The sequence below is a fragment of the Mus caroli genome, chromosome 10, assembly GCF_900094665.2.
Source record: "Mus caroli chromosome 10, CAROLI_EIJ_v1.1, whole genome shotgun sequence".
In the NCBI taxonomy this organism is placed as follows: domain Eukaryota; kingdom Metazoa; phylum Chordata; class Mammalia; order Rodentia; family Muridae; genus Mus; species Mus caroli.
In genome coordinates, this window is record NC_034579.1 from 121,938,410 (window position 1) to 121,948,597 (window position 10,188).

General features: G+C 38.0%; 1 protein-coding gene and 1 pseudogene across 1 annotated transcript in view; both read left to right on the forward strand.

Annotated features, from left to right (window-relative positions):
• The window catches only part of LOC110303342 (olfactory receptor 6C2-like), a 14,965-nt gene that overhangs the window by 4,286 nt on the left and 491 nt on the right, over nt 1-10,188 (forward strand). The window lies entirely within an intron of this gene.
• Nucleotides 2,657-3,774, forward strand: LOC110303343 (annotated as a pseudogene).

Below are 10,188 nucleotides of genomic sequence, written 5' to 3' on the forward strand. Positions count from 1 at the left end.
GCCTTTTTGTCTTATTGACGGTACCTTTTGCCTTGCAGAAGCTTTGCAATTTTATGAGGTCCCATTTGTCGATTCTCGATTTTATAGCACAAGCCATTGCTGTTCTATTCAGGAATTTATCCCCTGTGCTCATATCTTCGAGGCTTTTCCCTACTTTCTCCTCTACAAGTTTCTGTGTCTCTAGTTTTATGTGGAGTTCCTTGATCCACTTAGATTTGACCTTAGTGGAAGGTGATAGGAATGGATCAATTCATATTTTTCTATATGATAACCACCATTGTGCCAGCACCATTTGTTGAAAATGCTGTCTTTTTTCCACTGGATAGTTTTAGCTCCCTTGTCAAAGATCAAGTGACCATAGGTGTGTGAGTTCATTTCTGGGTCTTCAATTCTATTCCATTGGTCTACTTGTCTGTCGTTATACCAGTACCATGCAGTTTTTATCACAATTGCTCTGTGGTACAGCTTTAGGTCAGGCATGGTGATTCCACAAGAGGTTCTTTTATCCTTGAGAAGATTTTTTGATATCCTAGGTTTTTTGTTATTCCAGATGAATTTGCAGATTGCCCTTTCTAATTCGTTGAAGAATTGAGTCAGAATTTTATGTTGGTGTCCTTGATCCACTTGGACTTGAGCTTTGTACAAGGTGACAAATAAGGGTCTATTTTCATTCTTCTACATACAGACAGCCAGTTAGACCAGCACAATTTATTGAAGATGCTTCCTTTTATCTATTGTATATTTTTGGCGTCTTTGTCAAACAAGTGTCCATAAGTGTGCGTAGTTTTACTTCTGGACCTTCAGTTCTATTCCATTGATCAACATGAGTGTCCTTGTACCAATACCATGCATTTTTTATCAGTATTGTTCTGTAGTATGGCTTGAGGTCAGAGATGGTGATTTCCCCCAGAAGTTCTTTTATTTTTAAGAATTGTTTTTTACTATTCTGGGTTTTTTTGCTTTTCCAGGTGAATTTGACAATTTCTCTTTCCATGTCTTCGAAAAATTGTGTTGGGATTTTGATGGGGTTATATTGAATCTGAAGATTGCTTTTGGTTTGATGGTCATTTTTAACAATGTTAATTCCACCAATCCATGATAATGGGAGATCTCTCCATTTTCTGAGATCTTCTTCAATTTTTTTTCTTTAGAGACTTGAGTATATTGTCATACAGACCTTTCACATGTTTAGTTAGAGTTACCCCAAGATATTTTATATTTTTGTGGCTATTGTGAATGGTTTTGTCAATTATAATAAAGAGTTAAGACTATCTCAAACCAAAACAAGGTTGATCCAAAACAATATGACATGGATATGGCTCTTTAATTATGTCAGCATACTCCTAATTACCTGAATCAAAATTATCACAACATAATGAATACAGAGATGAAATATGCTACTATTGAATGTGTTTGCAAAATAAATATAGGGAATTTTATTTTATAATTTTAATACCAAAAATAAATATTTTTTATTGGAATCCTCCTGGTAAAAATAAAGGAAAAAAACTTCAATGTCTAGAGAATATTAAACTTGCAGCTAGTTGGAGACCACTGGAGTTTTCATCACAAAAATCAAATAATCAGGTGATTCTGTTTCACATTTCCACTTACAACCTGGGGAAAAATAATCCTTTGTAGGAGCCTGTCTTAGGAATCACAAAATGTTACTACATAGACATCTTATTGTGACATTCAGAGGAAAATAAAATAAACACTAACTATCACATATAGAAAATATATTAATGTATATGAAAATATACATCTGTCAAAAACATTTGAACTGAAACACATCTAAATGAAGCCATTGGTGAGGGGGTGTTGAGAGAGACCTGTTTCATACATAGACATGGTTGTCCTAGAACTCACTATGTAGACTAGGCTGGCCTCTAACTCACAGAGATCTACCTACCTCTGCCTTTCAACAGCCAGGATGATATGTGCCACTACACCCTATAACCTAAATGAATCTTTAATAAGCCACAGTAAAAAGTACTTTAAACACAGTAATTAGAATGCACCTGAATAAATATGTTTCAGCTAATAATTAATATTAAAAATGAGCATAATGTTAAGATTATCTTAACAGAACACTCTTCATTTATTTTAGTATTTCTCTTTTATAATCTGTTCTGGAGAGCTGGGCGTGGTGGCACATGCCTTTAATCCCAGCACTCGGGAGGCAAAGGCCAGTGGATTTCTGAGTTCGAGGCCAGCCTGGTCTACAGAGTTCCAGGACAGCCAGGGCTATACAGAGAAACCCTGTCTCAAAAAGCAAAACAAAACAAAACAAAATTCTGTTCTGGGAAGAAAAAATTTAGGGAAAGGCAGAGTGTTGAACCAAAAGCAATTAATTTAAAGGGACAGTTTTTTTGTGGAACAATGTTTATAAGATTATGTGTTAAACTGATAATAATTAATTACAGCAAGATTATAGGCTCATAAAAATAGTAGTATGGAATGTATGATTCAAATATAAGCTATTATGTGACACAAAGAAATGTTCAAACATTAGCTTGTACTGTGCACTTGCTTCTACACTATACAATGGTAATACGGTGATGACACTCAAGCTAGCTTCTCTTGATATTGGCACCTGACTCTATAAAATCTTTGATATTTTTCAGCCAGATTGGGCAAGAGACAAGAATCAAGAATGAGAAACCGAACAGTAACAACCTTCATTTTGTTGGGTCTCACAGATGATATTCGGCTGCAAATTCTGCTTTTTATCTTTCTGCTTTCTTCTTACGTGTTGAGTTTATCTGGTAACCTAACAATCATCACACTCACTCAGATTGACCCCCATCTTAAAACACCTATGTATATTTTTCTCAAAAATTTCTCCTTCTTAGAAATTTCACTCACAGGCTGGTGAGATGGCTCAGTGGGTAAGAGCACCCGACTGCTCTTCCGAAGGTCCAGAGTTCAAATCCCAGCAACCACATGGTGGCTCACAACCATCCGAACAAGATCTGGTGCCCTCTTCTGGAGTGTCTGAAGACAGCTACAGTGTACTTACATATAATAAATAAATAAATCTTTAAAAAAAAAAAAGAAATTTCACTCACAACTGCTTGTATTCCAAGATTTCTATACAGCATATCATCTGGGGACAAGTCCATTACCTATATTGCTTGTGCCAGTCAACTGTTGTTTATAGACCTCTTGCAGTTACAGAATTTTTTCTCCTGGCTACCATGTCCTATGATCGCTATGTGGCCATCTGTAGACCTCTGCACTACATGACCATCATGAATAGCAGAGTCTGCAAGAACTTCATCTTCTTCTGTTGGGTAGCAGCACTGATCATCATTCTCCCACGGGCCTGGAATTCTGTGACTCAGATATCATTGATCATTTATGTTGTGATGCAGCTCCTCTCCTGAAAATCTCTTGTTCAGACACATGGTTGATAGAACAGATGGTGATAGCTGGAGCTGTGTTGACATTCATCATCACCTTTGTGTGTGTTGTCCTTTCCTATGTTTATATCATCAAGACCATTCTGAGATTTCCCTCTGCCAAGCAAAGGAAAAAGGCATTTTCCACCTGTTCTTCCCACATGATTGTTGTTTCCATTACTTATGGTAGCTGCATCTTCATTTATGTCAAGCCTTCATCCAAGGACGATGTAGCTATCAATAAAGGGATTTCACTTCTTATCATATCAATTTCACCAATGATGAATCCATTTATGCACTGAGAAACAAGCGAGTAAAGCAAACTTTCAATTACTCAATTTAAAAAATTGCATTCCTCTCAAAGATGTAAAATAATTAAAGAATAATAAATTTAAAGAAAAATGAATAAATGTAAATTCTGAAGCTTTATTATAGTAATATTCTATCCTTGGTTTTTTGGTTTTTGGGGTTTTTTTTCTTTTTATACTCATACTTTCTTCTTAAACTTGCATACTATGAACATGACTTTATCTATATGGATTCAAACCAAACTTATGTTTAGTCTTGCAGTCAACCTGAAATTGTTGTATGACTGTTATCCCTAGAAACACAATAGATTGTGATTTTATACCATACTTTCCACACTTTTAGGTGTGCCTTTTTATTTTACACTGTAGTTAATCAAATGAGTGTGGAAATGATATGTCCCACTGATAGACATGACCTATAAAAGTATTCATTATCCATCTGTCACTTAGCAAAAAGATGACAATTCTTAAATTACTTTCTATGCTTTGTGCTGGTTTTGAATAATCTAATTAATATTTCCTCTATAAAACACTCCAGGAAAACTTTCCCAATCACTACCAAGTTGAAACTTCCATTAACCATTTAGGTGAACAAGAAACTGATTTAAGTTCTGTCCATTTATCAAGTTTTCAAAATTTTTCAGTGAGCAGTTAGTGGTTATTATTAAAACCTATTATTAAAACCTAAGGTGCAACATTCATACATACTGAGAAAAGAAAGGAAAACTAAAAACATGAAAATTTATACAAAGTAGTTGGAAAAATGATAACACAGTTGCTTTATTCCCTGAAGACCTGTAAGCCATGATAGCTTGGAATTATGCAGGCAATCTTCACTGTACTTTATCTCTTCCAAATGCAATTCTCCAAGGTCGTCCCAACTTACTCTGGCCACTCCTGCTTCTCTATTCCAATTCCTAGGGGTCTTGGAAGACCCTGGTTGCACACAGTGCTTTATTCCCTCCTTTAGACATGCATAAACCTCACACCTTTTGTTCATTCTGATTCCTTAGTGTCAGTTCCCAATACCTAGAAACACATTCTACCAAGGACACCCAGTAGTCACACATCATAGGAACTCAAAAGCATTCCCTACTAGGCAACCCACAGCCACCACATTCTCCTAAGAGAAGGCAACAGAAACCTCACCCAACAAACACAACCAGATATCAGCACGTAGAATTACAATTAGCCTAAATCCAGATATCTAGATGCTAGTGTTAAAACACAATCAATAATAACCAGAACCAATAGAGTGCAGCAGCCGCATTACTATCGTCCCTGAGAAATGCAATATAGCTAAAGAATAAGACAAGAACTTTAAATAGGCTTTAAAAATATGTTAGAGGTCATCAAAGAGTACATGCAAAACATCCATCAATGAAATTTATGAAAACACAAACAGAATAAATGAAGAAAACAGTTCAAGACAGGAAAGTGGAAATAGGGGTGCTTCCAGTCCCCTGAGCATGATTGTCTAGCTCTGGCTTTCACGGGACACCAAGAGCATCCTGCCTCTCTGTGGAAACTTTTGAGGCCCCCAAAACTAATCAGCTTGGAACCCTCCATGACAACCCATCCCAATTGGATCCACCTGTCATCGCAGCTGGGTCTGACTTGGACACAGCCTGCAGCATAGGATCCACCTGTGACACAGCCTGCAGAGTGGGGTCTGCTTGAGGCACAGCCAGCAGAATAGGGTACCCTAACCTCCATATTTTCCCCCACCATCCTGAGAAGTCCCGCTAACATCAGGATCAACACCAGGGAAAAACAGATGCCTCAAGGACAACACAAGAACACAATCAACACCGGGCGTGGTGGCACACACCTTTAATCACAGCACTTGGAAGGCAGAGGCAGGGCAGATTTCTGAGTTCGAGGCCAGCCTGGTCTACAGAGTGAGTTCCAGGACAGCCAGAGCTACACAGAGAAACTCTGTCTCAGAAAAACTAAAAAAAAAGAAAAAGAAAAAAAAAGAAATAAAGAAAGAACACAATCAACAAGACCCAGGGCAATATAGCACCACTAGAGCCCCGCTATCCTGCTACATCAAACCCTGGGTAACCTAATGAAACTGAAGCACAACAAGAGAGCCTTAAATCCAATCTTATAAATATGATAGTTGCCTTTAAAGAATAAATCCCTTAAGGAAATACAGGAAAATACAGTCAACCAGGAAGAGGCATTAAAAGAGGAAACAAAGAAATACAAAACCCAGACACTATTGTGGATGCCAACAAATGCTTCCTGACAGGAGTCTGATATAGCTGTCTCCTGAGAGGCTCTTCCAGTGCCTGACAAATACAGAGGTAGATGCTCAAAAGCCAGCCATTGGACTGAGCACAGGGAGGAGCTGTCCCCAATGGAGGGGCTAGAGAAAGGATCAAAGGAACTAAAGGGGTTTGCAGCCCCATAGGAGGAACAACAATATGAACCAACCAGAACCCCAAGAGCTCCCAGAGACTGAACCACCAATCAAAGAGTACACAAGGAGGGACCCATGGCTCCAGCTGCATATGTAGCAGAGGATGGCCTTGTCAGTTATCAATGGGAGGAGAGACCCTTGGTTCTGTGAAGGCTCTTGATGCCCCAGTGTAGAGGAATGCCAGGACAGGGAAACAGGAGTGGGTAGGTTGGTGAGCAGAGGGAGGGGGGATGGAATAGGGGGTTTTCAGAGGGGAAATCAGGAAAGTTGATAATATTTGAAATGTAAATAAAGAAATTATCTAATAAAAAATAAAACAAGGAAAAGGGGTTGAATAATTAAAAAAGAAAGAAAATACAAATAGTTGAAGGATATAAATAAAACTACCTAAGACCTAAATAAGGAAACAGAAGAAATGAAGAAAATGCAAACTAAGGCAATCTTGGAGTTGGAAAACATAGGAAAGAGAATAGGAACTACAAACTTAAGCATCAATAATAGAATACAGATGGAAGAGAGAATCTCAGGTGTAAATGATACAATAGAAGAAATCGATATATCAGTGAAAGAAAATGCAAAATCTAAAGAGTTCATGACACAAACATTTAGGAAACTTGAAGCACTACGGAAAAGAAAAATCTGAGAATAATAGGAATAGAGGAGGAGTTGGAGGAGGAGGAGGAGAAGGAGGAGGATTCCCAGATCAAAGGCACAGAAAAACATCTTCAACAAAATCATAGAAGAAATTTTCCCTAACCTAAAGAAAGAGATGTCTATAAAGGTCCAAGAATCTTATGGAACATCAAACAGATTGGATCAGAAAAGAAAATCTTCCCACTACACAATAATCAAAACACTAAATATATATAACAAAAAAATTTTTAAAGCGGTAAGGAAAAAGGCCAAGTAACTTATAAAGGCAGACCTATCAGAATTACACCCTATTTCTCATCTGAGGCTCTGAAGCATCACCAGACATATTGCAGACCCTAAGAGACCACAGATATCAGCATAGATCACTATACTCAGCAGAACTTTCAATCACCATAGATGGAGACATGAAGATATTCCATGACAAAACCAAATTTAAACAGTATGAAAGATATTGTTTAATCTAGCACTACAGAAGATAATAGAATGAAAACTCCAACCCAATGAGGCTAACTATACTCAAGAAAAAAAGAAAGAAAGAATTTCACAAAGTTAAAACCAATACAAGAGAAATATACACACAGTAGTACCACAGACATCAAAATAACAGGAAGTAATAATCATTGGTCATGAATATCTCTCAACATCAATGGACTCAATTCCCCAGTAAAAAGACACAGGCTAACAGAATGGATGTGTAAACAGAATCCACATTTCTGATGTATACAAGAAACACATCTCAACAACAAACATAGTCAGTATAAATGGTTGGAAATGGTGTTGAACTCATTGGCAATGGAAAAAGCTTTCTGAATGTGACACCATTAGCACAGCAACTAAGCACAACAATGAATAAATGAGTCATTATGAGACTGAAAGGCTTCTGTATGGCAAAGGACACTATCATTCAGACAAGGATCCAGGCTACAGAATGGGAACTGATTTTTACCAACTGCACATACAGTTGAAGGCTAATATCTAAAATATATGAAGAACTCTAAAAACTAGACATAGGGAACACAAATAACAGATTAAAAATGGAACTCAGATCTAAACATGGTATTCTCATAAAAGGAAACTTTAGTGACTGGGAAACACTTAAAGAATTGTTCAATGTCTTTAGCCATCATGGAAGTGCAAATCAAAACTACTTTGTGATTTTGTCTTAAACATGTTATAATGACTAAGATCAATAAAACAAGTGATACCTCATGATGGCAAGGGTGAGAAGTAAGGAGAACACTTATTCATTGCTGGCAGGGGTACAAACATACTGCCATTATGGAAATCAGAGTGTTTCTGGGGAAGATGGAAATACATCTACCTCAAATCTAGCTCTCCCACTCTTAGGCATATGCCCAGAAGCCACTTGATTCATAATAGGCAAAAATTGGGAGCCTAGCCCTCTGTCAATGGATAAATAAGTAAAGACCATGTAGTATATTTACATAATGGAATGTTACTCAGCTGTTTAAAAAAAATTAAATCATGAAAGTCTTCAGTAGCCTTGACTATCTTAGAACTCACTCTGTAGCATCTCTGAGATGAGATAAAAACCTAGGACAATGGAAACTTCTCAAAATCTATAAGGGTGACCTTGCTAAGACTACTAGCAATAGGGGATATTGAACCTGAAATGTCCACCTATAACTGGTAAAGACTTCCAATGGAAGTATGGGTATACCAACTCAGCCACAAATCCTTCAACCCACAACTCTTCCTGTATACAAGATATGTAGGGATAAAAAGGAAACAGAAATTGAAGTAATGGCCAAAAAATGACTGGCACAACTTGAGACCCGTGCCATGAAAGAGAACCCACCGCTGACGCTATTAATGATAATTGTGCTATACTTGCAGACAGGAACCTAGCACAACTGACATCTGAAAGGTTTTGCCCAGCAACTAATGGAAACAGATGCAGAGTTCCACAGCCAAACATCAGGTGGATGTTGAGAAATCTTATAGTAGAGGGGAAGGATTGAAGGAGCCAGAGAGGTCAAGACACCATAAGAAACTAAAGAATCAAGTAACCTGGACCTGTAAAAGCTCACAGAGACTGAACCACCAAGTAGTGAGCATCATGGGATGTACCTAGGCCCCCTACACATATGTAACAGATGTACAGCTTGGTCTTCACTTGGGACCCCCCAACAGGAAGAATAGGGGCTGCCTCTGACTCTGTTGCCTGCCTTTGTATCCCTTTAACCTAACTGGGCTGTCTTGTCTATCATCAAAGGAAGAAAATATACCTAATCCTACTGAAACTTGATATGCCAAGGAGGATTGACATCCATGAGAGTCCTCCCCTTGTCTGAGGAGAAAGGGGGGGGATAGAACAGGAAGAGGGAAAGTAAGAGGGAGGAACTAGGAGGAGAGGAGGAGGAGGAGGAAGCTATGATCAAGATGTGAACTAAATTAACTGATGGAGAAAAGTAAAAGAAAAGAAAGAAAAGAAGAGAGGGGGTAAATATATAGTTAGAAAAAAAATCATTCAGAGTAAGGCAACCCATACCCAGAAAGACAAACATGGTATGTATGTACTTATATGTGTGTATCAGCTGTTAAAGTCATTGATAAGCAAGCTACAGTCTTTATAAGCAGAGAGGTTAGATATAGAGCAAGGGGCAGGGGGTCGATCTCCCTAGAAATAGGAAATAGAATAGGTAATAATGGATGAATGGGGGAGTACTAGAACTAGAGGATCAAATGGAGGGGAAGGGATAAGGTGGGCAAAGAGAGGGAATACAGATAGGGACAACTGAAACTAAGGGCCATTTGAAGGGGTGTATGGAAACTTAATACAGTAGAACCCTCCTAAAATATATGTGTAAATAAAATGTACATATATGAAGGCAATACAAATGAAACTGCCATGTAATAGTGGAGGTTGACCCCCAACTGAACTTCTCTTGTCACCAAATGAAGCTTTCAATACTGGGACTGCATTATGTCTAGTCGAGTTGTTAGCCAAAGAGATGCCATGGGAACTCCAAAACCTAGACTATTGCCAATGCTATTGGTTGCTTGCCACAAACTGATGTAAGGTCCTATTGCTAAAGACAATACCTACATAACTTACTGAACACAAAGAAGTAGAACTAGTGTCTACCTAGAGCCATTACCCTTAGTGACTAGTGTTCATGGTACCAGAAATTATTCTGCTTGCTACCAAAGGAGAAATGTAAACACATACCTGGCACCATAAAACCTTGGATCTACAATTGTTATTTGCCTGTGAGATATTCTGGTCTATTCTGGTACAAAGCCAAAGTGGCAGGTCCATAAACTTCCATGGATTCTCCTGTCTCTACTTCCCACTTTTCACAGGAGCACTGTGATTAGAAAGTCACACTACCATAACCAGATTTACATGGGTGCCGGGGATTAGAACTCA